Below are 26,439 nucleotides of genomic sequence, written 5' to 3' on the forward strand. Positions count from 1 at the left end.
TTGTTTACAAGTCCTTCTAAAACAAACATACAGACTTTAGGTTCAAATATCTTCCTAAAGTCATTTGGTAAAATTTTTTTTTCTGGTCCTAGGGCTTGAACTGAGTGCCTGGGCACTGTCCCTGAGCTTATTTTTGCAGAAGGCTGAACCCTACCACTTAAGCCACAGCTCCACTAACAGCTTTTTTAGTGCTTAATTGAAGATTAAAATCTCACTGACTTTCCTGCCTGGGCAGGCTTCAAACCACAGTCCTCAGATCTCAGCCTCTTAAGTAGCTAGGTTTACAAAGCATGAGCCACTGACACCCAGTTTGGTACCCATTCTTATAGCTGCTTTATACAACAGGACATTTAAAGCTATTAAACAGATATGTCACCACAATCATGGCCTTTTTGTTGAAATATAGACCAAGGGTAGAAATATCACAAACTAGAGTGTAAAGTCTACTGTTCAAAACCAATCACCAAGGTTGGGAAGTTGGCTCAGTGGCAGAGTGCTTGCCTCGCATGTGTGAGGCCCTGTATTTGATTCCTCAGCACCACATAAGCAGAAAAAAGAAAACAAGTGGTACTGTGGCTCCAGTGGTAGGGCACTAGTCTTGAGCTGAATTGCCTCGAGGGACAGCACCCAGGCCCAGAGTTCAGCACTCACGACCAACAAAAAAAAAATCACCAGTAAGGGAAGAAGGTTGGGGCAGACTCACACCAACATACATAAGATAACAAAAGAAATGTCTTAAAAGTATTTTGAAATGAGACATTTCAATTCCCTACTGATATCAAAGCATTCTTGTGTATCTCCTCTTTTGAAGAGCACAAAATACAGAATATCTTGTATTCTGAGGTTGGGGGGGGGGGGGTTATTTTGTTTTTGCCAGTCCTAAGGGTTTGAACTCAGGGTCTGGGCACTGTCCCTGAGCTTCTTTTGCTCAAGGCTAGCACTCTACCACTTAAGCCAAAGCACCATTGCCAGCTTTTTCTGTTTATGTGGTGCTGAGGAATCGAACCCAGAGCTTCATGAATGCTAGGCAAGCATTCTACCACTAAGCCACATACCCAGCCCTTGAGTATTTTTTAAAAAGTAAATTTTAAAACAGCTATTACCTTCCAAAGCATAATGCTTTGTGTCTCACACTGCTTTTTTATTGAAGAGATGTGAAGGGTTGAGCCCATGCTAAGTCCAATAAGCTTACTTAGTTATAGTCATGCTAGTAGAGAACTAACATTCACGTTCCTCTCCCATACTTGATACAGTGTTAGGTGCTTTCTCATTCAAGACATGCCAAAGGACATAATAAAAGTATTGCCCTTCAATCCAAAAATTCATATGGAACAATAAAAGACCCCGAATAGCAAAAACGATCCTCAACAGAAAGAATACTGCTGGAGGAATATCAATACCAAATTTCAAACTCTACTATAAAGCCATAGTAATCAAAACAGCTTGGTACTGGCACAAGAACAGACCTCAGGACCAATGGAATAGAACTGAAAACCCAGAAATGAACCTACAGACCTATAGCCATCTAATCTTCGATAAGGGAGCTAAAAAAATAGAATGGAAGAAAGACTGCCTCTTCAGTAAATGGTGCTGGCAAAATTGGTTAACTACGTAGAAAACTAAAGCTAGATCTTTATATATCACCCTGCACCAGAATCAACTCCAAATGGATCAAACACCTCGGAGTCAAAGCAGACACTCTGAATACATTACAGGATGGAATAGGAGACTAGGTCTCCTTGGCACCGGCTGAAATTTTCTTAATAGAGACCCAGAAACACAACAAATCAAAGAAAGGTTGGACAAATGGGATTGCATGAAATTGCAGAGCTTCTGCATGGCAAAGGACATAGCTAGCAAGATCAATAAAAAGCCCACGGATTGGGAGAAGATCTTCACTAGCCATACAATGGACAAGGGTCTCATATCTAAAATATACCTGCAACTCAAAAAATTAAATCCCCCAACAACAAATCTTCAAAGAAACAACTGCCCAATAAATAAGTGAGCTAAAGACTTAAAGAGAAATTTCTCTGAAGAGGAAAGAAGGATGGCTAATAGACACATGAAGAAATACTCAACCTCCCTAGCCATAAAAGAAATGCAAATCAAAACAACATTAAGATACCACCTCACCCCAGTTAGAATGGCTATAATCAAGACCTCTAATAACAATAGATGCTGGAGGGGATGTGGACAGAAGGGAACCTTACTGCATTGTTGGTGGGAGTGTAAACTTGTTCAACCACTTTGGAAAGCAGTATGGAGGTTCCTCAAAAGACTCCACATAGAGCTCTCCTATGACCCAGCAATTCACTTTTGGGCATTTACCCAAATGTTCACAAACAAGACCACACTAAAGCTACCAGCACGACTATGTTTATTGCAGCATTATTTACTATAGCTAAGATATGGAACCAACCCAAATGGATCAAGAAAATGTGGTATATATACACAATGGAATTCTATGCCTCCATCAGAAAGAATGACATTGCCCTATTTGTTAGGAAATGAAAAGGCTTGGAAAAAATATTAAGTGAAGCCAGCCAGGCCCAAAGAAACATAGGTCCCATGGTTTCCCTTATTTGTAATATCTAGTATATGTCTGAGTCAAGCAGAAAAGGTCAGATAAGTTGATGTTAGGGAAATGAACCCTAAGATATGTATTCAAATGTTTTTTTTTTCTTTCATGTGATTGTTTCTAACACATTTATAAGATTATTTCTTTTTTGCTTTGTATGTCCCTCCCCCATGGTATAACCCCTGCTTTCACTGTATTTGATGTCGGTATAATTTGTGGAGGGGAAGGGGAAAAACAAATCGTTTAAATAGGGATACAGATGGACCCATTGCAACAATGAGATGTACAAGTTGTTATGTCAAAAAACGAACTTCACAACTTTGGTGGGGGGTGGGGGGAGGGAATGGGAAGGGATGGGAAGGAGAAACAAAGGAGAAGGCTACAATGCTTGATAAGAAATGTACTCATTATCTTGCCCATGTAATTGTAACCCCTCTGTACAGTATTTTCACAATAAAAAAAAAGTACTGCCCTTGATTTACAGGTAGACAAATCCCTACAGTGCCAAGGAAACTGGTTTACAACTTTGAATTATCTTTTTACCTTATAATTCTGCTTTATATATAAAAGGCCATGCTTTTTATATTTAAATAAAAATTTTAAATTTGCAAAGAATTACCTCTGTAGTTTCAGAATTACAATTATTTGGTATGGCCAAAGGTGATTTAAAAGCTTAATAGAACTAAATCACTTATCCTAGACAGAATAATGTCCTATAGGGAATACCTAAGGTATAGTGTGGAAAAATGACTTTTCAATACAAAGTCTTTTGAACCATTTTTAAATTTTACCTTGTACGTATATTCACTCTAAAATTCTAAAATGAACACCTCTACATTCAATCACTAACTTACAGGAAAAACAAAACACATAAAAACATACTGAGAGGTAGCTTATGGTAGCCCATGTCTTGGGAGGCAGAAGCAGGAGGGATCCTAGGACAGCAAGTCTGAGGTCAGTTTATATAGTGACACCCTTCAAGAAAGGAAAAGAATAGGAAAGAGGAAACATATAATGGGGAGGGTGGCGGGGGAAGAAAGGAAGGAGGGGATATAATCATTAAAACCCAGACTCTGAAGGTCAAGGATGTAGTTGAGTGGCACTTAACTAGCTAGCATGTGCCAAGCCCTAAGTTCATCATCTAGAATTGCCAAAACAAAAATAAAAACCACCTTTAAAAAAAAAAAAAAAAAACTAGACTCTGAGAAATTCTTTCTTTTTTTTTTTTCCCCCAGGGTTGAAGACCGAAGCCAGGGCCTTGTGCGTGCAGGGCGGGCGCCCTTCCGCTGGGCTAAACCCCCAGCCAAGACTCTGAGAAATTCAAAAGACAAAATACATATTCTTAAAAAATGTTTAAATTACTAAGGAAAAGAGAAAAAAGAAATGAGATGAAACTTACAAATTTAAAGGAACTTAAAGGTTATTACCAATCATCTACCTACAAGGTAGAAACCTTATATGGATCCTGACTCAAAAGTATTACCAAAAGAAAACTACTATCTTACATATGGTTATTTGAACACCACCCAATAACATAAAGGAATGAATAGGGACCTATACATAAGGTTGCTTTTTATACATATATAGATATATATTTTAAAGAGTAAAAAAACACATACATAGTGTTTGCTGGGCATCAGTGGTTCATGTGGATAACCTTAGCTATTTAAGAGGCTGAGATGTGAGGATCATAGTTCAAAGCCAGCCCAGGCATACAAATCTGAGAATCTTATCTCCAATTAACCATAGAAAAAAACTGAAAAAAGCTAACTTGAGTAATACAATGCAGGCCTTGAGCAAAAAAAGCCAAGGAAGAATGAAAGGCCCTGAGTTCAAGCCCTTGTACTGAAAAGAGGAAAAATAAAATAACAAATAACAATGTAAATACGATAGTATCTACGCTGGGATTTGCTTGAAAATAATATAAAGGAGGGATATGGGAGGGGAATAGATAAAACAAATAAGAGAATGAACTGATTATTTTTCCTCCCACACAATTGGAAAACTCATAACTGCTAGTTTACGACATGGATCCCATCTACTTTTGTGTTTAAAACTACTTTTGACAAGTTAAAAAGTCAAACATTTGCAAAATATAAATATTTCTATATGAATAAAAAAGGTTACTTACAAATGATACCACTGCTTGAATATATTTGAGTTTTAGATGACAACTAAATGACAATATCTAGAATTTGCTTCTTAATTTTTCAAAAGATGCAAACAAGAATGGCAAATGTTGGTGTCACACGAACTGGTACATACACAGGGGCTCATTGCTCATTTTTGCTCATAGCTTGTTTGGAGTTTTCTTTTGACAATTTCAAAAGAACTAAACATGGTATTATATTAAATCTAATGCCCCATTCCCATCCAGAGGGCCAAAACATTGCTATCAGAAGTAATTTTTCTCATTTTGCCAAAATTCAGTTCGCTTAGAAATAAATCAGGATTAACACACAAAGTACATGCTATACCATGTGCCATGGAAACTAAAAAGTCTCTACTTGCTAAGACTTTATTATGTGGTATAAGAAAACCATGCATACAGAGTTGGGAATGTGGCTTAGTGGTAGAGTGCTTGCTTAGCATGCATAAAGCCCTGGGTTTGATTCTCCAGTACCACATAAACAGAAAAGGCTGGAAGTAGCACTATGGCTAAAGTGGTAGAGTACTAGCCTTAAGCAAAAGCAGCTCAAGAACAGTGCCCAGGCCCTGAGTTCAAGCCCCAGGTCTGCCAAAAAAAAAAAAAAAAAAAAAGCATACAGCCAGCAGACAGAGCTCAAGCCTATAAACCTAGCTATGCTAAGATCTGAGGATCAAAGTTCAAAAACAGCCTAAGCAGAAAAAGCCAAGACACTGTCTGCAATTAACCAGAAAATATTCCAGGCTGAAAGTGTAGCTCAAGTGGTAAAACAAAGGTGGGGAAGGGGGAAAGGATGGAGGAGGGAGAAAGAAAGGCAGAAGGGAGAAAGAAGGTAGAAAGGGCAGAATGGAGGAGGGAAGGAGGGGGATAGAGGAAAGGGTAGGGGAAGAGGAGAGAGATGTTATGTACCCTGGGCTGGAATCTTCCTGCATTAGCCTCCCACTTGCTGGGATTATAGGTGTATATTACACACCCAGTATAAAAATAACATTTGAAGAACCTGATATTCTACTAAAAGTTAGCTTTAGCAAAATATAATTTATGTAATTTATCTGAACCAATTTAGCAAATGGAGACTAAAAAGAGAATTATAAGAGCCACAAAAAAAAGCTGTACAAAAGGAACCAAATTACTGTTTTCATTACTTTCTTTTTCCCCATTAGGTTAAAGGACACTTTATGAGAGCTGGGCATGGTAGCTAATTAACTAGCACTCAAGAAACTGAGACAGGAAAACCATTGAGGCCAGCCTGGGCTACAGATATTATAGTAATCGTAATCATCATCGGCAGCAGCAGCAGCAGCAGCAGCAGCAGCAGCAGCAACAAAAGATTAGCTGAAGACATGTTTCTACATGTTAAGGAATTTGTGAGAAAATAGAAAATGAAAGAAAAACTAATGTTAAATTTAACTTTATGCTCTAATTTTAATTTTTTTATTTTGTCACAGGGATGGCAAACTCCTGAATTTGAGCAATCCTCTCATCTCAGCCCCCTGAGTACCTGGAACTAAAGGCACACCCTCAAGTTCAGCTTATTTCAGAAAATTCCTGAAACTCTTGTCTTCCTCTTCATTTACTACAAGGGTTACTTTATACCTAGACCATCACTATCCTTTTAGAATTGATCTAAATAAAATGAAAAATCAATGCATATGCATCATCTGACTTAACATTACATTACCAAATTATGTCTTGTGTTTTCAAGGCATTTTCACCATATTAGGGCATTGGAAGTACTTCCTTAACCTAAATGTTCTACCAGGCAAAAAACTAGCACTACCTTTTGTCATCCTGTATCTCTTTCCTCCCCCCCCACCCCCACACACACAAAGTTGACCTTTGTTCCTTCTTGCATTCTGCTCAAAGTGGGTTAGCTAGAGATCCAGATAGGTGGGTCAATGAGGACTCAACAACACATGTAAAATTAAGATAAAGAACCCAAGTAATTCTGTTATTCTGCTTTTTGTTTTTGTGGATTTTCTTACTCCTTTGTCACTGTTTTTCACTGGATTTCTGTGCCTTTTGTCTTGTATGTAGGTTTATCTGCTTTGAGGAAGGTTAAGGGGAAGCACAGAAATGGTGGGACAAAGAATGAATAAATGCAGGAGTGATACTAGACACTATGTTGAAAAAGAACTGTACAACTTGTGGGGAAGGGGGGGTCAGGAGGGAAAAACTGGGAGAAAATAGGAAAGAGGTGACACTGTTGGAAAAGAATGTACTCATTACCTGACTTATATAACTAACTACTCTGGTACATCACCTTTACAATGAAGGAGGAAGAAGGGGGGAGGGGGAGGAGGAGGAGGAGGAGGAGAGCAAGGGAGGGAGAGAGGGAGGAAGAGCCCAAACAATCAGAAAAGTGAAGGTAGGGAAAGAGAATAGACTGGTTAGCTATCTTGACTTTGGTGTTAAGACTTGTGAGTATATTCATACAATTGCCAAAAGTTACTGAACTATCCATTTAATACTTGTGCATTTTCTATGTTCATTATGCCTCAATTTAAAATGCATGTGGGAAAAAAAAAAAAAGCAATGCTATAAGTGCTGTATGAGCTCTAGTGTACCTATCTGAATCTTTACATGAAAAACACTTGGCTGTTCAAGCCACTGACAGGTGTGACACATGTACACATTTGGTGTGTATATATGTGTATGTGTGCATGTGTACATGTGCCACCAGTGCCCACCATATAAGTACATTTTTTTTTTTTTTGTCGGTCGTGGGACTTAAACTCTGGGCCTGGGCGCTGTCCCTCAGCTCTTCAGCTCAAGGCCAGCGCTCTACCACTTGAGCTACAGGGCCACTTCTGGTTTTCTGGTGGTTTATTGGAGATAGGAGTCTCACGGTCTCTCTTGCCCGGGCTGGCTTTGAACCGTGATCCTCAGATCTCAGCCTCCTGAGTAGCCAGGATTACAGGCATGAACCACCAGCGCCCGGCTATAAGTACATTCTTAATATACCAAATATAACTATCTATTAAGTGGAAACAAGAACAATATTCATATGTGGAGTATATGTCCATATTTACTTTTTAAAAATAATGACAGGCAGCTGTGGCACCAATGGCTGAGGACTATAATCCTAGCTTCTCAGGAGGCTGCGATCTGAAGATTGTAGTTCAAAGCCAGCCCAGGTAGGAAAGTTTATAAACTCTTATCTCCAATTGACCACCAAAAAGTCAGAAGTAGAGTTATGGATCAAATGGTTGAGCCCTGGCCTTGAGGTGGGGAAATAAAAAAAATTTTTAAACCTCAAGGACAATGCCATGCCCTAAGTTCAAGCCCCAGAACCAAGGTAACAATCGTCAGTGGTGAGGAAAAAAAACAAGGCATTTTCTGAAGATGAGGACAAGTCCCAGAGTCACACTGAGCCTGGAGAAGAGGCCTTGATAAGGCACTCTATGGACAATGAACACAGTGACCCTTTCCCATGAGGTGCCAGTAAACCATACCAAGTTCTCCATTTCTTTCTCTATGAGTTGCTGCCCACTCAGCCAGCTATTGTTCTGTGCAGAGAACAGAAGGACTGAATACTGACAAAGAGTTCTGCTGATACTCTCAGAGGAAGATGATTTTTTAAAAATAGAAATAAAACATTCTGATGGGGAAAAATAAAAAATAAAATGGGAGAACAGAATACATACAGAAAGAATAGGGAGCAAGTAACATTAGTTGTTTCTAAAATGTTCCAAAAGACAAAAGGAAACTTCAAACTACATTTTGAATTATGTGACACATTACCTACTCAAAAAACAAATGTACATTAGACCATAGATTCAAGATGATCTTACACTGAATTACCCCTAAGATCAACTAGTTATTATGAAAATAAGAGTAAAAATAAAACGTTGGGAAGGTAAAAAGAGAAGCAAGGAGCTGATAACTCAGTTCTTTAGAAGGGCAAGAAAATATTTTAATCAAAAAGAGCACATCTGGGCTGTGAAGGTGGCTCAGTGTAGAGTGCTTGCCTTGCATGCATGAGACCCTGGGTTCGATTCCTCAACACCACATAAGCAAAAAAAGCCAGAAGTGGCGCTGTGGCTCAAAGTGGTAGAGCACTACCCTTGAGCTGAAGAGCTGAGTGACAGCGCCCAGGCCGAGTTCAGGCTCCAAGACTGACCAAAAAAAAAAGCACATCTTTCTGCTCTAAGTACGTACTGTGTATCTTTTAGTTTCTTATTATCTGTTCTAAGTGTAGAACAACTAACTAAATCAAATAGGCCAACAGTCTTTTCTCTGATTGAAAGAATCAAGTACAAAGGTTCATTTTTTTGTAAAAGAAGTATATATTCTAGAGTTACAATTCAAAATAACTTCAAGCTTGTAAAACAGATAAGATACTCAAGTGATACCTGAAATATGTATCAAAACTAATCTTAGCCAGTTTTCTTTTTTTTTTTTTTTTTGGTCCGGTCGTGGGGCCTGAACTCTGGGCCTGAACTTCCGGCTTTTTTTTCTTTTTTCTGCTTATGTGGTGCTGGGGAATCGAACCCAGGGCCTCATGCATGCAAGGCAAGCGCTCTACCACTGAGCCACCTTCCCAGCCCCTCTTAGCCAGTTTTCTATACAAGAATATTTCAAACTATACATTTATAAACCCTACTATCTTTTTCAATTAACAAGAATTACTCGAAATTTATTCTTCAACCAATTATGATAGTATATGCCCAACACTAAGAAGGCTGAGGCAGAAGTATCTGGAGCTTGAGGCTAGCTTGGGCCACAGAGAAAGACCCCTGACTCCAAAACAAAACAAAACAAAACTACTCTTAACTACAACATTTAAGTCTCGGCTCATTTTTTTTTTCTTTTTTAAATTTTTTTTATTGTAGAGATACTATACAGAGGGTTACAGTTACATGAGTGAGGTAATGAGTACACTTCCACTTTCTCTTGAACATTGTTACCCCCTCCATTGTTTTCCGCCTACCATCCCCTCCCTCCCTCCCTTCCCCAAGGTTCTTTTTTTTTTTTTTTTTGATCGTGATTAAGTGATTACTTAATTTCCGGAAATTCACAGTATTGTGGAATAATGATGCTCATTTAAAGTCACAAGTTCATTCTAACTTTCCTGGAGCAAATTGTCTATCACAGTCTGTAATATATAACGGTGCTCATATGTTATATACCATATATGTGATCAGCAGCATGGGGATATTTAGTAGTGGTTCAACCAGATGAGTGGGAGTTCTTTGTTTCTTAAGTCCTGTTAGTTTTGTCATATCACCTAACATTTTGGATTTATCATCCACTTATCAGGGAGACCATGTACTGTTTGTCTCTTCGTTCTTGGCTTACCTCGCTCAACATGATTCCTTCTAGCTCCATCCATTTCCCTGCAAATGCCATTATTTTGTCATTTCTAATGGCTGCATAATATTCCATTGTGTATAGATACCACAATTTTTGGATCCATTCATCTGTGGTGGGGCATCTAGGTTGTTTCCATATCCTAGCTATTGCGAACAGTGCTGCAATAAACATGGAGGTGCACGTGTCCTTGTATATTGGTTCCTGTTGTTCAGGGTAGATGCCTAGAAGTGGTATGACTGGGTCGTAAGGGAGGTCAATCTTTAGCTTTCTAAGGACCCTCCAGACTGCTTTCCAAAGTGGTTGTATGAGTGTACATTCCCACCAGCAGTGTAATAGCGTTCCTCGTTCTCCACATCCCCTCCAGCATTTGTCGTTGGCTGATTTGTGGGTGTGGGACATTCTGACTGGGGTAAGGTGGTATCTCAGGGTTGTCTTTATTTGCATTTCCTTCACCACCAGGGATGATGAACATTTCCTCATGTGTTTCTTTGCCATTTTTATTTCTTCATTTGAGAAGTCCCTCTTTAGTTCCCTTGCCCATTTAGTAATTGGTTTGTTGGGTTTGGGAGGGATTAGTTTCTTGAGTTCCCTGTATATACAGGATGTTAACCCCTTGTCTGATATATTGCTGGTAAATATTTTTTCCCAATTAGTTGGTTGTCTTTCTAGCTTGGTTGCGATAGCTTTATCTGTGCAGAAGCTTTTTATTTTAAGGTAGTCCCATTTGTCGAGTCTCTCTCCAATTTGTTGTGACCCTGAGACTCTGTTCAGGAAGTTCCTTCCTGTGCCTATTAGTTCAAGTGTCTCTCCTACTCTGTCCTGCAGTAGTTTCAGAGATTCAGGTTTAATGTTAAGGTCTTTAATCCATTTTGAGTTGATGTTGGTGCATGGTGATAGGCTGGGGTCCACTTTTAGTTTTCTGCACGTGGCTGCCCAGTTTTCCCAGCACCAGCGGTTGAAGAGGCTGTGTTTCTTCCATTGTATGTCTTTGGCTCCTTTGTCGAATATCAGCTGGCTGTAGGCCTGTGGATTTATTTCTGGATCTTCTATTCTGTTCCATTGGTCTTCGGGTCTGTTTTTGTGCCAGTACCATGCTGTCTTTGTTATTATAGCTCTGTAGTAGAGTTTGAAGTTCGGCATGGATAGCCCTCCCATATTGTCTTTATCCCCTAGAATTGTTTTGGCTATTCTAGGTCTTTTGTTGTTCCATATGAATTTTTGGACTGTTTTCTGTATTTCAGTGATGTACGTCATTGGGATTTTAATAGGAATTGCGTTGAATTTGTATATTAGTTTTGGAAGTATTACCATCTTTACTATATTAAGTCGGCCTATCCAGGAGCATGGGAGGTCTTTCCATTTCCTAGTGTCTTCTGCAATTTCTTTCTTTAACTTTTTATAGTTCTCATTAAATAGTTCTCTTACATCTTTGGTTAGGTTAATTCCTAAATATTTTATTTTTCGGGAGGTTATTGTGAATGGGGTTGCTCCCTTTATTTCCCTCTCTTCCTGTACATTATCAGTGTATAGGAAGGCAACTGATTTTTGTGGGTTTATTTTGTATCCTGCTATTTTGCCAAAGTGATTTATGATTTCTAAGAGTTTGGGGATGGAGTTTTTGGGATCGTGGAGGTATAGTATCATGTCGTCGGCAAAAAGGGATAGTTTAACTTCTTCTTTTCCTATGCGGATCCCTTTAATGTCTTTTTCTTGCCTTATTGCCCTGGCTAAGGGTTCTAGGACTATATTGAAGAGGAGTGGAGACAGTGGGCATCCTTGCCTTGTTCCTGATTTTAGGAGAATTGGTTGTAGCTTTTCCCCATTAAGTATAATATTGGCTATTGGTCTGTCATAAATGGCTTTTATTGTTTTTAGAAATGTTCCTTCTATTCCTATTTTCTCCAGAGCTTTTAGCATGAATGAATGTTGAATTTTGTCAAAGGCCTTTTCTGCATCTGTAGCGATAATCATGTGATTCTTGACCTTGGCTCTGTTGATATGTTGGATTACATTTATTGACTTACGTATGTTAAACCATCCCTGTGTCTCTGGGATGAAGCCTACCTGGTCATAGTGAATTATTTTTTTTATGTGTTTCTGGATTCTGTTAGCTAGAATCTTGTTAAGGATCTTTGCATCTGTGTTCATCAAGGAGATTGGCCTGTAATTCTCCTTTTTGGTTGGGTCTTTGCCTGGTTTGGGGATGAGTGTGATATTGGCTTCGTAGAATGAGTTTGGGATAGCTCCTTCCTTCTCTGTTTCTCTGAAGAGCTTGAAGAGTATGGGTATTAGTTCTTGTTTAAAGGTCTTATAGAATTCTGCTGTGAATCCATCTGGTCCTGGGCTTTTTTTTGTTGGAAGACTTTTGATAGCTTCCTGTATCTCATTATAGGATATTGGCTTATTTAATTGGTTAACTTCTTCTTTGCTCAGTTTGGGCAACTTGTATTTCTCTAAAAATGCATCCATTTCTGCCCGATTTTCTTCCTTTAGAGAGTATAGCTTTTGAAAGTAGTCTGTTAGAATTGTTTGGATATCTTGGGTACGTGTGGTGATGTTTCCCGTGGCATCCCTAATCCTATTAATATGGGTTTCCTCTCTTCTTTTTTTAATTAATCTAGCCAATGGGCCATCAATTTTGTTTATTTTTTCAAAGAACCAGCTTTTTGTTTGGTTTATTTTGGTTATGGTTTTCTGATTTTCTAATTGGTTAATCTCTGCTTTTAATTTGGTTATCTGGCTTCTTCTAGTAGCTTTAGGTCCCATTTTTTCCTGTTTTTCTAGCTGTTTTAATTGCAACATGAGATTATTTACTTGGTCTGTCTCCATTCTCTTGATGTGGGCACTGAGGGCAATAAATTTGCCCCTCAGGACTGCTTTTGCTGTGTCCCACAAGTTTCTTTGTGAGGTGTTTTCATTTTCATTGAGTTGTAGGAAATGCTTTATTTCTTCTCTGATCTCTTCTGTTATCCAGGCATTGTTAAGGAGTGTGCTGTTCAATTTCCATGTATTGGAGAAATTTCTGCGGTATGCTTTGTTATTGAGAGCTAGCTTGATTCCACTGTGGTCAGATAGGATACAGGGGATTATGTCGATCCCTTTGTATTTGCTTAAGTTCCTTGCATGAACTATGATATGGCCGGCTCATTTTTGTATAGAATAGCAATATACAATTTTATATCCCCTAGTTCCATGTAATGATTCTAATTACAGGCATAAATATTCAGAATTTATTCAGTATTCTAAATATACATTTTTAAAATCCTTTACTCAGAAACAAACATATATTTTCAGATTCTTCTTTGTAGTTGCTACTTTTGTTTTGCTATAAACCAAGCCCAGGGCCCTGCAAATGCTAAGCACACAATCACTGAACAGCAATCCCTGTTTGTGGCACCAATACCAGAACATGACCACCTTGATCATTAAGTAGAGACCTCCAATATTGAACTACCTCAAATATAAATAACCTCTTAAACTATCAATAGTCATATATTAAAACCCATAAAGAAGATACCATTTATACCTTCCAGTTGACAGTAACATAAACATCAAATTGCTAAGCAGAAGTTATAGCTCAGTGATAGGAGCACTCATCAAGTAAGTATGAAGCCTTGGGCTAGTACTAAAAGTCAAAAAATTAAATAATAAGCAAAGTCAAATCATTTCAAACAGGGTTGGAGAATAACACACAAAATTACTAGCCCTTCAAAAATTCTAAGCAATGTGAAATTTTTGTTCTACATGTCCTTTAGAACTGTAGACACAAATGGTAACATTATTCCTTTCAAAGTAAATATTCTTATGGGCAAAGACTGTACTTTCCATACAGTGTTATTCTATAATAAAGCATTTCAGTTCAACAGACTACATGCAAATAAAGGCTCAAAGCAAGCACACAATTACCATTTGATGAGTGAACAGTAACAGTATGGAAACAAATAGAATGCACAGGGAAATAAAACTAAGCTTTATTTCTTTGAATAAGATGTCTACAGTACAATGATACAAATGACTGACTGCTTAAGCAACAAAACTAAGTAATTACATTGAGGTTCACTAACGAAAACTTCATGTGGTTTTTTTCCTAAAAGGGAATAAAGCTAAGGTTCTGGCTGCCAAGAACAATAAATTGAAGTTCTGCTGACTCTTCAAGAACCTATAAGACGGGCTGGGAAGGTGGCTCAGTGGTAGAGCACTTGCCTTGCATGCTCGAGGCCCTGGGTTCGATTCCTCAGCACCACATAAACAAAAAAGAAAAAAGCCGGAAGTGGCGCTGTGGCTCAAGTGGTAGAGCGCTAGCCTTGAGCTGAAGAGCTGAGGGACAGCACCCAGACCCAGAGTTCAGGCCCCACGACCGGACAAAAAAAAAAAAAACAAGAACCTATAAGACTAAAATGCTCCACAAGTAGAAAGGTGGGAAGTTAAAAGATTTTTTTCTAGTTTCTCCAAAATGTCATCTTATATTTATTCAAAATCCAAAACTTTAGAATTCAAACTAAATTATAGTCAAGGGATTACATATATTTAAGCAAAGCCATTAAACCTCAGAAAGTTTTAGATGTTTAGTTTAGCAAGTATACTTGAAAATACTCAGGACCTTTACCAAAACAAAAGTAATATTTTATGTCATCCAACAAAATTAATTTTATCTTTTTTTGAGACAAGAGCAGTCTATGTAGCCCAGGATGATCATGAACTCTACGAAGCTCTCATCCTCTCCTTGTCTCCGCCTCCTAAATGCTGGGATCACTAGGATTGGAAGAGAGGCTATCAGAACTGGCTAGTTATATCTTATAAAGGAGCATGAACCCCTTAAGAGGAGGAGGGGGTAGAATCCCATTAATCACTCATAAAAGAATTCTTAAGCTTCACAACTCTTCATTCTTTACATTTTACAATAGGACAATTAATATTCAAGCAGGATACATAAGGTAAAGAAAGATACACAAAATAAAAACCAAACTAAGATGATTTTGACAATATATAAAGTATCCTTAAGTAACTGAGATCATAATTCAGAGATTGTCTCTCAAAGAGAAAATTTTTATAATTCATCTTCTAGATTAATAAATGAAATATCAACATGATTTTTCACTTAACAAGATCTTCAAATTGTTTTTAAAGTTATAAGTCAGGTGCCAATGAGGATACCTAGCTACTCAGGAGGCTGAGATCCAAAGATCACAGTTTGAAGTCAATCAAAGCAAAAAAAGTCTGCAAAACTCCATCTCTATGGAAGTGGCGCTGTAGCTCAAGTGGTAGAGCGCTCGCCTTGAGCTGAAGAGCTGAGGGACAGCGCCCAGGCCCAGAGTTCAAGCCCCACGACCGACCAAAAAAAAAAAAAACTCCATCTCTAAAATAACCAGCAAAAAAAGCAGGGCAATAAGTATGGCTCAAATGGCAGAGCACCAAGCAAGCAAGCAAGCAAGCAAGCAAATCAAGTGAGAGGGAAGGAACAAAGCCAAAACCCAGTACCAATAAATAAACTTCTAAATCTTTCACACTAAAAACTTTAAAGTAGGGGCTGGGAAGGTGGCTCAGTGGTAGAGCACTTGCCTTGCATGCCTAAGGCCCTGGGTTCGATTCCTTAGCACCACATAAACAAAAAGAAAAAAGCCGGAAGTGGCACTGTGGCTCAAGTAGTAGAGCGCTAGCCTTGAGCTGAAGAGCTGAGGGACAGCACTCAGGCCCAGAGTTCAGGCCCCATGACTGGACCCAAAAAAAAAAAAAAACTAAGTAAAAACTTTAAAGTATTTTCTACTACATGCTATTTTAGTTATTAACTATTTTATTAACTCTTTTATTGTTTATTTATTAACTATTAGCTATTTTAAATATACTTCAACGTTACTTTTTTTTTTTTTTTGCCAGTCCTGGGGCTTGAACTCAGGGCTTGAGCATTGTCCCTGAGCTGCTTTTGCTCAAGGATAGTACTCCTATCATTTGAGCCACAGTGCCACTTCCAGCTTTCTATGTTTATGTGGTACTGAGGAATCAAACCCAGGGCTTCATGCATGCTAGGCAAACACTCTACCACTAAGCCACATTCCCAACCCCTAATTTACATTTTAATTAGAGAAAAAATTATAACCCACTAGCTAATCAAACAAAAATGTGATGTCTCCAGTAGTTAGTATTTATTTTGCCTTTAACAAATTCAACTTATACAATCAACTCATATTTAGCAAAGAGGGGAGTAACACACAGTAATAAAGGATAAAATAATAAAGGATAAAGGATAAAAATAATAAACTCTTAAAGACTGCTATATGCTCAAGAATATAAATAAGATCTGTAAACTGCTAAGAAAAAAAGTAACTGAAGTGAAGAGTATATTAGCATAGTCTGTCATATAAATAACAAGCCTTAAAATTCCACACACTAATTGATAGCTGGGCATGAGTGGACCATGCTTATAATCCTAGCTTCTCAGGAGGCTGAGATCTGAGAATGACAGAAGCTAGCCTGGGCAGGAAAGGTTGTGAGAGACTCTTATCTCCAATTAACCATCAAAAGGCCCAAGTGGAGCTATGGCTTAAGCCTTGAGTGAAAAAGCCAAGGGACAGCACCTAGACTCTGATTTCAAGTCCCAATACTAGTGTATGATTGCATGCCTATAAACAAACACACACACACACACACACACACACACACACACACACACACACACACACACACACAGAGTATTGATATCCTATTTTATCAAGCTAATCATTATTATATTAAATAAGATGTAGGCAAATACAATGTTGAAGGAAAGAATGTATGTTGGAAAAAAAGAATAAAAAAGGCCAGGTAGCTCATGCCTGTAATCCCAGCCTCTCAGGTGGCTAAAATCTGAATATTGCAATTAGAAGCCACAGCCTAGGCAGCAGTCTTTGAGACTCTCATCTCCATTAACCACAAAAAAGCTGGAAGTAGATCTGTGCCCAAATTGGGGGGGGGGGGGGGGGGGGAGGAACGAGCAAAAAACTCAAGGCCAGTGGTCAGGCCCTGAGTTCAAACCCCCCCAGGACATGGGGAAACAGGAACACAGGGACACACAGACGGACACACAGACACACACACACGGGGACATGGACAGACACAACACACACATGCGCGCGCGCTCTCTTTGGACTTATTCTTGGGATACATTTCAATACTTACCAAAAGAGCTAATAGATCCTGATTTCCAACCTCCTCATTTAGGAAAGGTGACAGCCAGACCTACAGAAACCTATTCCCTACGGCTAAAGGGTTGTGAACCTCCAGAGAATAATCCTGATGACTGGACTTGAAATAAAATCTCTTGCCCTACTTTGGAAACAAGACTGCCTTTCCTGGCTCTAGGATAATAAGACAAATGTGTCCTTTGAGATATCCTTATCAAATTCAAATTTTATCTTCAGAAACTACAGATATTCAATAATTCTCTTCTGTATTCCCAAGAGTGTTTCTACAGAATCAAACAATTTTAAACAAAAAAAATATTTTTAAATTCTAAAACAGCACTGTCTAGCATGCATAAGGCCCTGAGTTCGATTTCCAGCACTATAAAGAAAAAAGAGGGACTGGGAAGATGGCTCAGTGGTAGAGCGCTTGCCTTGCATGCCTGAGGCCCTGGGTTCCATTCCTCAGCACCACATAAGCAAAAAGAAAAAAGCCGGAAGTGGCGCTGTGGCTCAAGTGGTAGAGCACTAGCCTTGAGCTCAAGAGCTGAAGGACAGCACCCAGACCCAGAGTTCAGGCCCCACGACTGGACCCCAAAAAAAAAAAAAAAATGGCCAATAACACAATTTTGTCTAGATCTGGAAGAGAAAACTTCCAATAAAGATGAAAAAATAAACAAAAGAACACCAAAAATAAAGAAGGCTTCTACTGGAGTAGAACGAATTAGAATAAAGGATACAAACAAGCTAAAGATTTAACTGAAAGATTTGCTTTTCAAAAAAATTGTACATCCACAAAAATTGTAACTAGTACAAAATATTCAGATTCCCTTCAAATTCTGATACCAACCACCCATCTACTACTGTTTCTTTATAACAAAACTTCTAACTAGCCTTTTTAAAAGGCAAAGAAATAGTTCTTTTCTCTGACTCCTTAGTCCAGTACAGCTTCTTGGTCCCCCAGATTCATGTTCTCCCACACTCCAGATGCATCCAATCCTTCAAAAGTCCCAAAGAATCTAACTCATTGCAGCAACAACTCAAGTTTAAAGTACAGATTCTACACCTAAATCAGATAGGAGGATCAAAGATATGATTCATCCATTCAACCTGAGACAAATTCCCCTCCAGACATGAGCCTGTGAAATCAAGCAAGTTATATACTTCCAAATACAACAGTTAATCAGGGACAATTCCAAAAGCGAAAAGCAGGAGAAATAGGTCTCACCAGAATACAACCTTTTCTGAATTAGTTTAATGCCTTTCAGACACACAATGCTGGGGGTTCCAGCTCCCAGGATCCAGATAGCTTCATTCCTGTGGCTTTGCTGGCACAGCCCAAGTGGCACATCTCACTAGCCATATGCCTGCAGCCTTTATAAGCTGAAGTTGTTAGCTGGTGGTTCTTCAGGCTCCACTGTTCATTTTCCTAGGGGAGGTTCTCTATGGTGGCCTATCCCAGAGACAGATCTCTGTCTGGACTCAAAAGCTCTCCAGAGCATCCTTTGAAATCTAGGTGGCAGTAGTAATGTCTATGACAGTTTATCGGGGCTGGGAAGGTGGCTCAGTGGTAGAGCGCTTGCCTTGCATGCATGAGGCTCTGGGTTCGATTCCTCAGCACCACATAAGCAAAAAGAAAAAAAGCCGGAAGTGGCGCTGTGGCTCAAGTGGTAGAGCACTAGCCTTGAGCTGAAGAGCTGAGGGACAGCGCCCAGACCCAGAGTTCAGGCCCCATGACCGGACCCCAAAAAAAAAAAAAAAGACAGCTTATCCACTCTTCCCTGGAGATCACACCATATAGACAAGGCCAAAGTTAAGATCTATAACCTCCAGGGAAGAGGCCAGTATAACATGGGTCCACCACAGCCACAGTCAGGATGGCTAAAGGGTGCTACACTGTAAAGTAAGAAATCACAATGAAATCCTTCTGTCTCCATGGCTCTGGCATTTGAGGCCTGTGATAGGCAGGGCGGCCCTAAAGATCTCCCACATACCACTGCAGTTATTGTCTTGAGGAATAGTACCTGGTGTCCAACTACCCACACTAATCTCCTTATTCAAAGTTCACCGGGACACACCTTAGATGTTTTTGCCTGAACATACTTTTCACTCTTCTTAGTATGTGACAGCTGAGAATGTTTTGAAATCCTTAAGTTCTCAGTCCCTTTTGATTATAAATTGTCTTCTTTTCTCATCTCTCCTTTTACTGGTCTGGAGCAGTTATAAGCACTATCGACATTTTGCTGGGTATTTCTGCCAACTATTTATGTCTAATGTACCTACTTCATTGTTCACTATTTTTACTTTCCACAAAGTATAGACATGAGCACAATTCAACAAAGTTCTCTGCCACTTTACAAGGATTGCCTTCCCTCTAGTTTCCAACAACAGGTTCCTCATTTCCATCTGAGATGTCATGAGCATGGCCCTTAAAATTTTTTCCAACAATCTATTCATTACAATTTATAATCTCTAAGAAGACTGAGGCTTTCTTCACAGCTCTTTTCAGAGCCCTCACTAGTATTATCCTTAGGGTTCCTCTCAGAGCATCTTCTCCACAACTATTTCAGCTTCTACCCATTACCCAGGTCCAAAACTGTTTCCATATTTTTAGCTATCTGTTATAGCAACATATCCACCTCTGATGTAAGGATATGTTGCTGTAACAGCTAAAAATATGGATCTGATGTATCATTTTCTGTCTTTTTTCATTCAGACTACTATAAGTGACCCAGGTCACTTATAAACAACTGTCATTTACTGCTCTGTGCTGGAAGTTTAAGATCAAGGTGATGGAGTATTCAGTCATTCCTCATAAACAGTACCTTCTTGCTACTCTCTCACATGATGAAGACAACGTTTTTCTCAAGCCTTTTACACAAGGACACTATTCCCCCCACCTCCTAACAACCTCTTAAGGTTCATCTTTTCTTTTTTTCACTTTGAGTGTGTGTCTGGTGGGGAGGGGGTGTCCTGTGGCTTGAACTCAGGGCCTGGATTTTACTCAAAGCTAGTGTTCTACCACTTGAGCCAGAGTTCCACTTCTGAATTTTTGGTGATTAATTGGAGATAAGAATCTCAAGCCTCTGTGCAGCATCCTTACAATAAAATAAAATTTTAAGAAATCTCAAGGACTTTCCTACCCAATCTGGCTTGGAATCACAATCTTCAGACCTCAGCCTCCTGAGTAGCTAGGAGTAGAGGGATGGGCCACTGGCACTGAACTCTTTTTATTCTTATACCTAGCATTACATCACCCAAACATGCTGCTGCTAATAAATGTAGGTCCTTGAAATAGGTAGTTCATAAGAACTGGTGGATGTAATGCTTCAGGAGATTAAAAAGCAAAAGTAAGTGCATAAAGAAACTTTCTGTGGGGCTAGAAATGTAGCTTAGTGGTAAGAGTGCTTGCCTAGCATATATGAAAAGGCCCTGGATTTGATTCCTCAGTACCACATACACAGAAAAATCCAGAAGTGGCACTGTGGCATAGTGGTAGAGTACTAGCTTTGAGCAAAGAAGCTCAGGGACAGTGCCTAGGCCTTAAGTTCAAGCCCCCGGACTGGCAAAGAAAAAAAAAAAAAAAGAAAGAATGAAGCTTTCTGTGGTGATGGTAATGTTCTATTACCTTACAGAAGTAAAGGCTGCATACATGTGTGAACTTGCTCAAACAAGGAACTGTGTAAGATTTGTACATTTTACTACATATAAATTTCACCTAAAAAAAGAGACAGTGATAAACATGCTGAAGTATATAGGTATAAAGTGTGCTTACATTGAAATATAACAAAAACATGAGATAGAGGAATTCAGCAAAATATTTTACAGACTATCTTAAAATTACAAATTGAAATTTTTCACTATGAAACATTAGAAAAAGCAAGTAAAGACTAGAGGAGAATGGTGTGAAAGGTTCATGTTATTTCCCAAGTCTATAAAAAAGGATTAACTGAGGGTACATACTTGCCTGAGAGTGAAAAGAATAGATCTCTGATTGTCCCACTTCTCTGGATCTCTAATTTTAGCAAGCCTACACAAGACGACTTGTGGCCTTGAGCTTTTTCTTGCCTCCAAGAAAATACTTGCTCACTAAGCTCTATTCATTCTAGATAATTCAAATGTGTGGAGCTGAGGTCTTTTGTCTGTCCTGGACCATTATAATCTATTCTCTATTCTTTTTACCGGAGTTTCCAACATTCCGCTTAAACTAACCTTTAGATAAACACATGGCCAATGTGGTGTAACACAAGGATGCACTTTCTAGGCCTAATTCAAGCCTCTCAGACCCAAAGCCCTCTCTATGACACAGGGATGTTACTTGCAACACACATTTCATCCATGTGTTACAGTCTCTGGCATAATTATATTTAACCACTTTGTTGGATGAAGAGAACTTGTGTCTGATGTTATGATCACACACAATGCTTAGCTTCATGGTTAACACTTACATTGTGCTAGATAGAAAACACAAAAAGCTGAAGTTGAATATTTAAGATCTAGTGCCTTCTCAAAGAAGTATCTAGAAAATAAAACTGTAAATAAAAGGAGAAATTAACACTGAGAAAAACCTACATTTTAATTACTACTATATTCCTAGACTTCGAAAAATATCATAATTATAAGCTAAAGGGGAGAAGAAAATTAGGCAAAGGTAAGAATAGGAATTCAAGGCATTTGAAGGTAATGTTTTTTTTCTGTGTTGTTGCTTACAAAAGACTGAAGATTATGTACGTGCTGAATTTTCCCTTTACACACAAGCTACAAAGAAGGCATTCATTATACCACAGCGGCTTCCCCCAAGTATCTAGTTCTAAACAGCTGCAAATTTTGGACAGTAACACGAAATGAAGTCTCTGTTTTCTCACCAACAAATACTAAAATCTACCAGAATGTCAAAACCATAGAAAGTAAACTGGCTGAACATAAGTTCAGAAAACAAGGTAGTAAAACAATGAGATTTTAAATTTTACATGTGTATCTTAATAACTAACCCAACATACAAATCCTAAACAATTTCTAAAACATTTTACTCTCACTCTCCATAACGTTTGCCTTTATCTATCAGAAAGATGCTATCTCACTAGCTACTTGCTGATTTAGTCCCTTCAAATGCTATAAGTGAATAAAAAGACAAAATATCTTAATCTCAATCTCAAATTTCCATAAGACCATTTTTAAGTAAAAACTGCTTCCTAGACCCATAACTGCAAAGTGTGGGTGAAAAGCCTCCTGCCAAAAGTAAAAACAGACTATAAAAATGTTCCATAAGAGTTATGGTTTGAGCTGGGCGCCAGTGGCCCACGCCTGTAATCCTAGGTACAGGAGGCTGAGATCTGAGGATTATGGTTCAAAACCATCCCGGGCAGGAAAGTCCATGAGACACTCATCTCCAATAAACCACTAGAAAACTGGAAGTGGTGCTGTGGTTCAAGCGGTAGAGCTCTCGTCTTGAGCTGAAGAGCTGAGGGAGAGCACCCAGGCCCAGAGTTCAAGCCCCACGACAGACAAAAAAAAAAAAGTTATGGTTTGTTATACAAGATACACATAAGCTGTCTTTTTTAAAATACCTGTCACTGTTTTTCAATCATATACACATAAGCTGTCTTTTTTAAAATACCTGTCACTGTTTTTCAATCATATCAGAATACAATAAGACATTCATTCTGTAAAGCAAGTATTTACTTAGTTAACTTATTAACTATAAGCAAACTAGAGAGGAAAAGAACTTGCCAAGGAGCAGGCATTTCACTATGACCATTTATAGGCTTTTCAACTCAGATTGACTTTCCCTTCCCATCTATATTAGTACACAAGTTCTATGGTACCTTGGAACCTGCTTCAGAAGGCCACCTCTTGGTAAACACTTACACAGGTATTTTTTTAATACCTTCAATTCATTACATAATACCTGAGACCATCTTCATCTTAATGGATACCTTCCCATATCAGCACCTTTATGTCAATTTGGCTACCAGTCTCTGAAGATCCAAGAGATCAAATTTTATCACTGTTCCTATATCATCACTGATTTCTTTAAAAGAAAAAAAAAATCTAACAGTTTGTTGTATAAGCGATAGCTGTGAATTCCCAAGGTTTTAGTGAGGATCAAATCCCTGATAAATCAAAGATTTATTCCAAAGCTCTGTCTTCTGAACTTCCAGTCAAATCCAACAGTACAGGATTAGGGCTATTACTAAGTGTAAAGTTCTGGCTTCATATTTGATGCCCTATGTTCAAACCTCAGCATCACTACCCTCCAAAATAAATCCAATGAAAGTAAAAGTAATTTTTGCTTTTATTTCCTGAATATTTGCTTTTATTTCCATTTGCACTTGCATGAAGCAAAATCTAGACAAGTAGTACTTTATTTAGAAATCTCTGAAGAGCAAATGGAGAGAAGGAAGCATTAAGAGGAAAAAATCTATTACAAGTCAAGGTCAGCAAGGAAAAGAAAAAAAAATCAAAGACTTCTATCCAAGCTTCCTGCTGAAAACACTAATTGAAATTATGCCTCCATTTTAAGCCAGCTTTTTTTTTTAATGCATTTTTTTCATCTTCCCTTCTTTTGGAGTAATGAGGATAGACCTAGGTCACGTACTAGCTAGGCTAGGGCTTTGCCACTGAGCTACATCCCAGCCCCCAGGCTCACCTTTTGAACTAGTCTACATACATAATTCTAAATAGCAAAGTTAACAAAAGTCTTGCTATGCTGGAATGTCAGAGGAGTTGTTTTTGCAAGTGACTAGCTTCTGTTCAGGTGTACTCTGGAATGCTTTAGAGGAAAAACAATATGCATAGATAACTCACTGTTTAAAATTGTGTAAACTCCAGCCTAGTGGTGGCTCCTAACCTATAATCCTAGCTACTCTGGAAGCTGGATCTGAGGATCACGGTTCTAAGCCAGCCTTAGCCGGAAAGTCCTTGAGACTCGGCTCCAATTACCCTCAAAAAAGCCAAAACGGGAGCTGTGATAAGAGTGCTAGCCCCGAGTAAAAAAGCTAGGGACAGCACCAAGACCTTGAGTTAGTTCAAGCCATGCCTGTAATCCTAGCTACTCAGGAGGCTGAGATCTGAGGATCTAAGACAGCCCTGACAGGAAAGTCCAAAGATTCATCTCCAATAAACCGGAAGTGTTGTGGCTTAAGCAGCAGAGCTCTCGCCTTGAGCTGAAGAGCACAGGACAGCGACCAAGCCCAGAGTTCAATGACCGACCAAAAAACAAGAAAAAGAAAAAAAAATTATTTGAAAGCATTACTGACAAAATTTTAGTTGCCTGTCGAGACAAGCACTCCTGGGATATGTTATTATATTGTTTTAGTACAGTCTTACTAAGAAAGCAAGAAAAAGTCTTGTTGCTGAGCTGTAACTACTGAAAACCTTCAATTATCCGTGGTAACATGGGAGGAGAGGCGGAAACAACCTAGATAACTTCGAATATCAGGTAATTACTTAAGAAGAATTTTGGATGAATTCAAAGTTAGCCGATTTTTATTTTTAAAAAATGGTTCATTTAAGATATGCTCTCCCAGCAGGATGCCAGTGGCTCAACGCCGGTAATTCCCGCTATTCTGAAGGCCAGGGCAGTAAAGTAGAGCAAACTCTTATCTCCAATTCAACATCAAAAAGCCGGAAGTGGAGATGCGGCTCAAGTGGGAAAGCCCTAGCCTTGAGCGCAAAAAAGCTAAGGGACAGCACACCCGTGTTCTGAGTTCAAGCCCCGGAAAAATAAAGGAGATATAAATAAATGAGCCACCAAAAAATAAATAAATAAATGAGATACACTCTTGCGACTTCTTGCCACTCCCTCATAAAAATGCGAGCAGACAGCTGGCCCCGAAAGGAAGGCAAACTGAATTGTCAGCACTCCAACTGGTCCTATTTTTTTTCCCCCAGCCATTCTCATCACAAACCATTCCACTAGGCGTTGAGCTTCCAGACCTGGGAGGCACTTACGCCCAACACCTCCATGCAGCCCTCCCTCCCAAAACACCTATTTGGCCTTCTGTTTTCCCTATCAACGATCCTAACGATTGCTAAGGTTGAAGTGGGAAGTCCAAGCACCTAACCACCACATTTAAAATGGTAAAACGCCGATCACCGAGCAACTTTCGGTTCAAATCCGCGGCGATTCCAGGCGTGGGCTGACACAAGTCTTAACTGCCCCCCCCCCCGCCGCCGCTCCCCGTTCTCCTAGCTCTAGCGACCACGAAGGTCCCGGCTTGGGGCCTATTATGACATCACGGCCCCGTCCCTGAAGAGCCCTGACGTCACACACACACGCGCGGACCCGCAGTCCTATGACTTCATCGCCCGCCAGGGCCGAGCCCGCAGTCCACTTGCGGCACCCGCACTCCGGGGAAGGTGAAGGGCGGGCGGGCGCCCGCTCACCTGCGCCGGGGCCAGGGAAGGACGCGGCGGCCGAGCCCAGGTGGGCGCGCGCGAGGCGCCGCGGCCGCACTGCCTCAGCCCGCCGGTCCGGGGCTGCTCACGGCCTATCCGCGATTCCCCGGCCCCGGGGACCCCGACACCCCGCTCCCGCCCTCCGACGCCTTCCCCTCCTCCACGACCTCGGCGGCCCGCGGGGCGCTCGGCGGCCGAGCCGGCGCGCGGGCAGGGAGCGCCCGGGGGGACGCGCGGGCCGCGCGGTCCCGGCTCCGAAGCCGCGCGCGGTGGTCGCTCCGCGCCCGGGACCCGCCGGCGGCCCCCGCCCCCACCCGCCCCGAACCCCAGGAGCGCCGGCCGCCGCGGCGGAGGGGGCGGGGAGCGGCCACGGTGGCCTCGGCCGGCAGGGCCTCGCAGCCCTCCTGGTCCTACCCCAACCCGAACCCGACCCACCTGAGCTCCTGGCCCGGCTAGGGCCTGGCCCCGGGCTGCACCAGCCCGACGCGGCGGCGGCGGCGGCGGCGGCAGGCCCGACTCGTTGCCCACAGCTGAGGCGGACGGAGCGCTCGGCGCGGCGCGGCGCGGCGGAGCCCAACGCTCGCCCTGAAACCCATTTGTTTGGCTAAAACGGCGTGACGTCATGCGCCGGCCCAATCGACGGTTGCCCAGGGGGTGGGGCCACGGGGATGAGGGGGCTGCGGCGCCCCCTGCCGGAAGCTCGGAGAGCGAACAGGGGAAGTGGAAGGAGAGTAGGAAAGAGCGCCAGCCCGCCCCCTAGTGGTGGAACCATAGGACCAGGGACTGTAACCCCCAGGGTAGCCAAAAAGCAAGTTGGTACCCCCCCACCCCCGTCCCCCGTT

At 40.5% G+C, this 26,439-nt stretch overlaps 1 protein-coding gene across 3 annotated transcripts in view; it reads right to left on the reverse strand.

Moving 5' to 3' along the window:
- The window catches only part of LOC138805120 (F-box only protein 34-like), a 73,719-nt gene extending 47,570 nt beyond the window's left edge, over positions 1-26,149 (reverse strand). For 2 of the 3 annotated variants that reach the window (XM_069989712.1, XM_069989709.1), the window contains exon 1: positions 26,033-26,149. The gene's annotated coding sequence lies outside the window, so the exon portion shown is untranslated. Of the gene's footprint in view, positions 1-25,295; positions 25,313-26,032 lie in introns of those variants that run through there. The other variant, XM_069989711.1, reaches the window with a different exon arrangement.
- Between the last annotated feature and the right edge of the window lie 290 nt (positions 26,150-26,439).

The sequence above is a fragment of the Dipodomys merriami genome, unplaced genomic scaffold, assembly GCF_024711535.1.
Source record: "Dipodomys merriami isolate MVZ:Mamm:240054 unplaced genomic scaffold, mDipMer1.0.p SCAF_388, whole genome shotgun sequence".
Lineage (NCBI taxonomy): Eukaryota > Metazoa > Chordata > Mammalia > Rodentia > Heteromyidae > Dipodomys > Dipodomys merriami.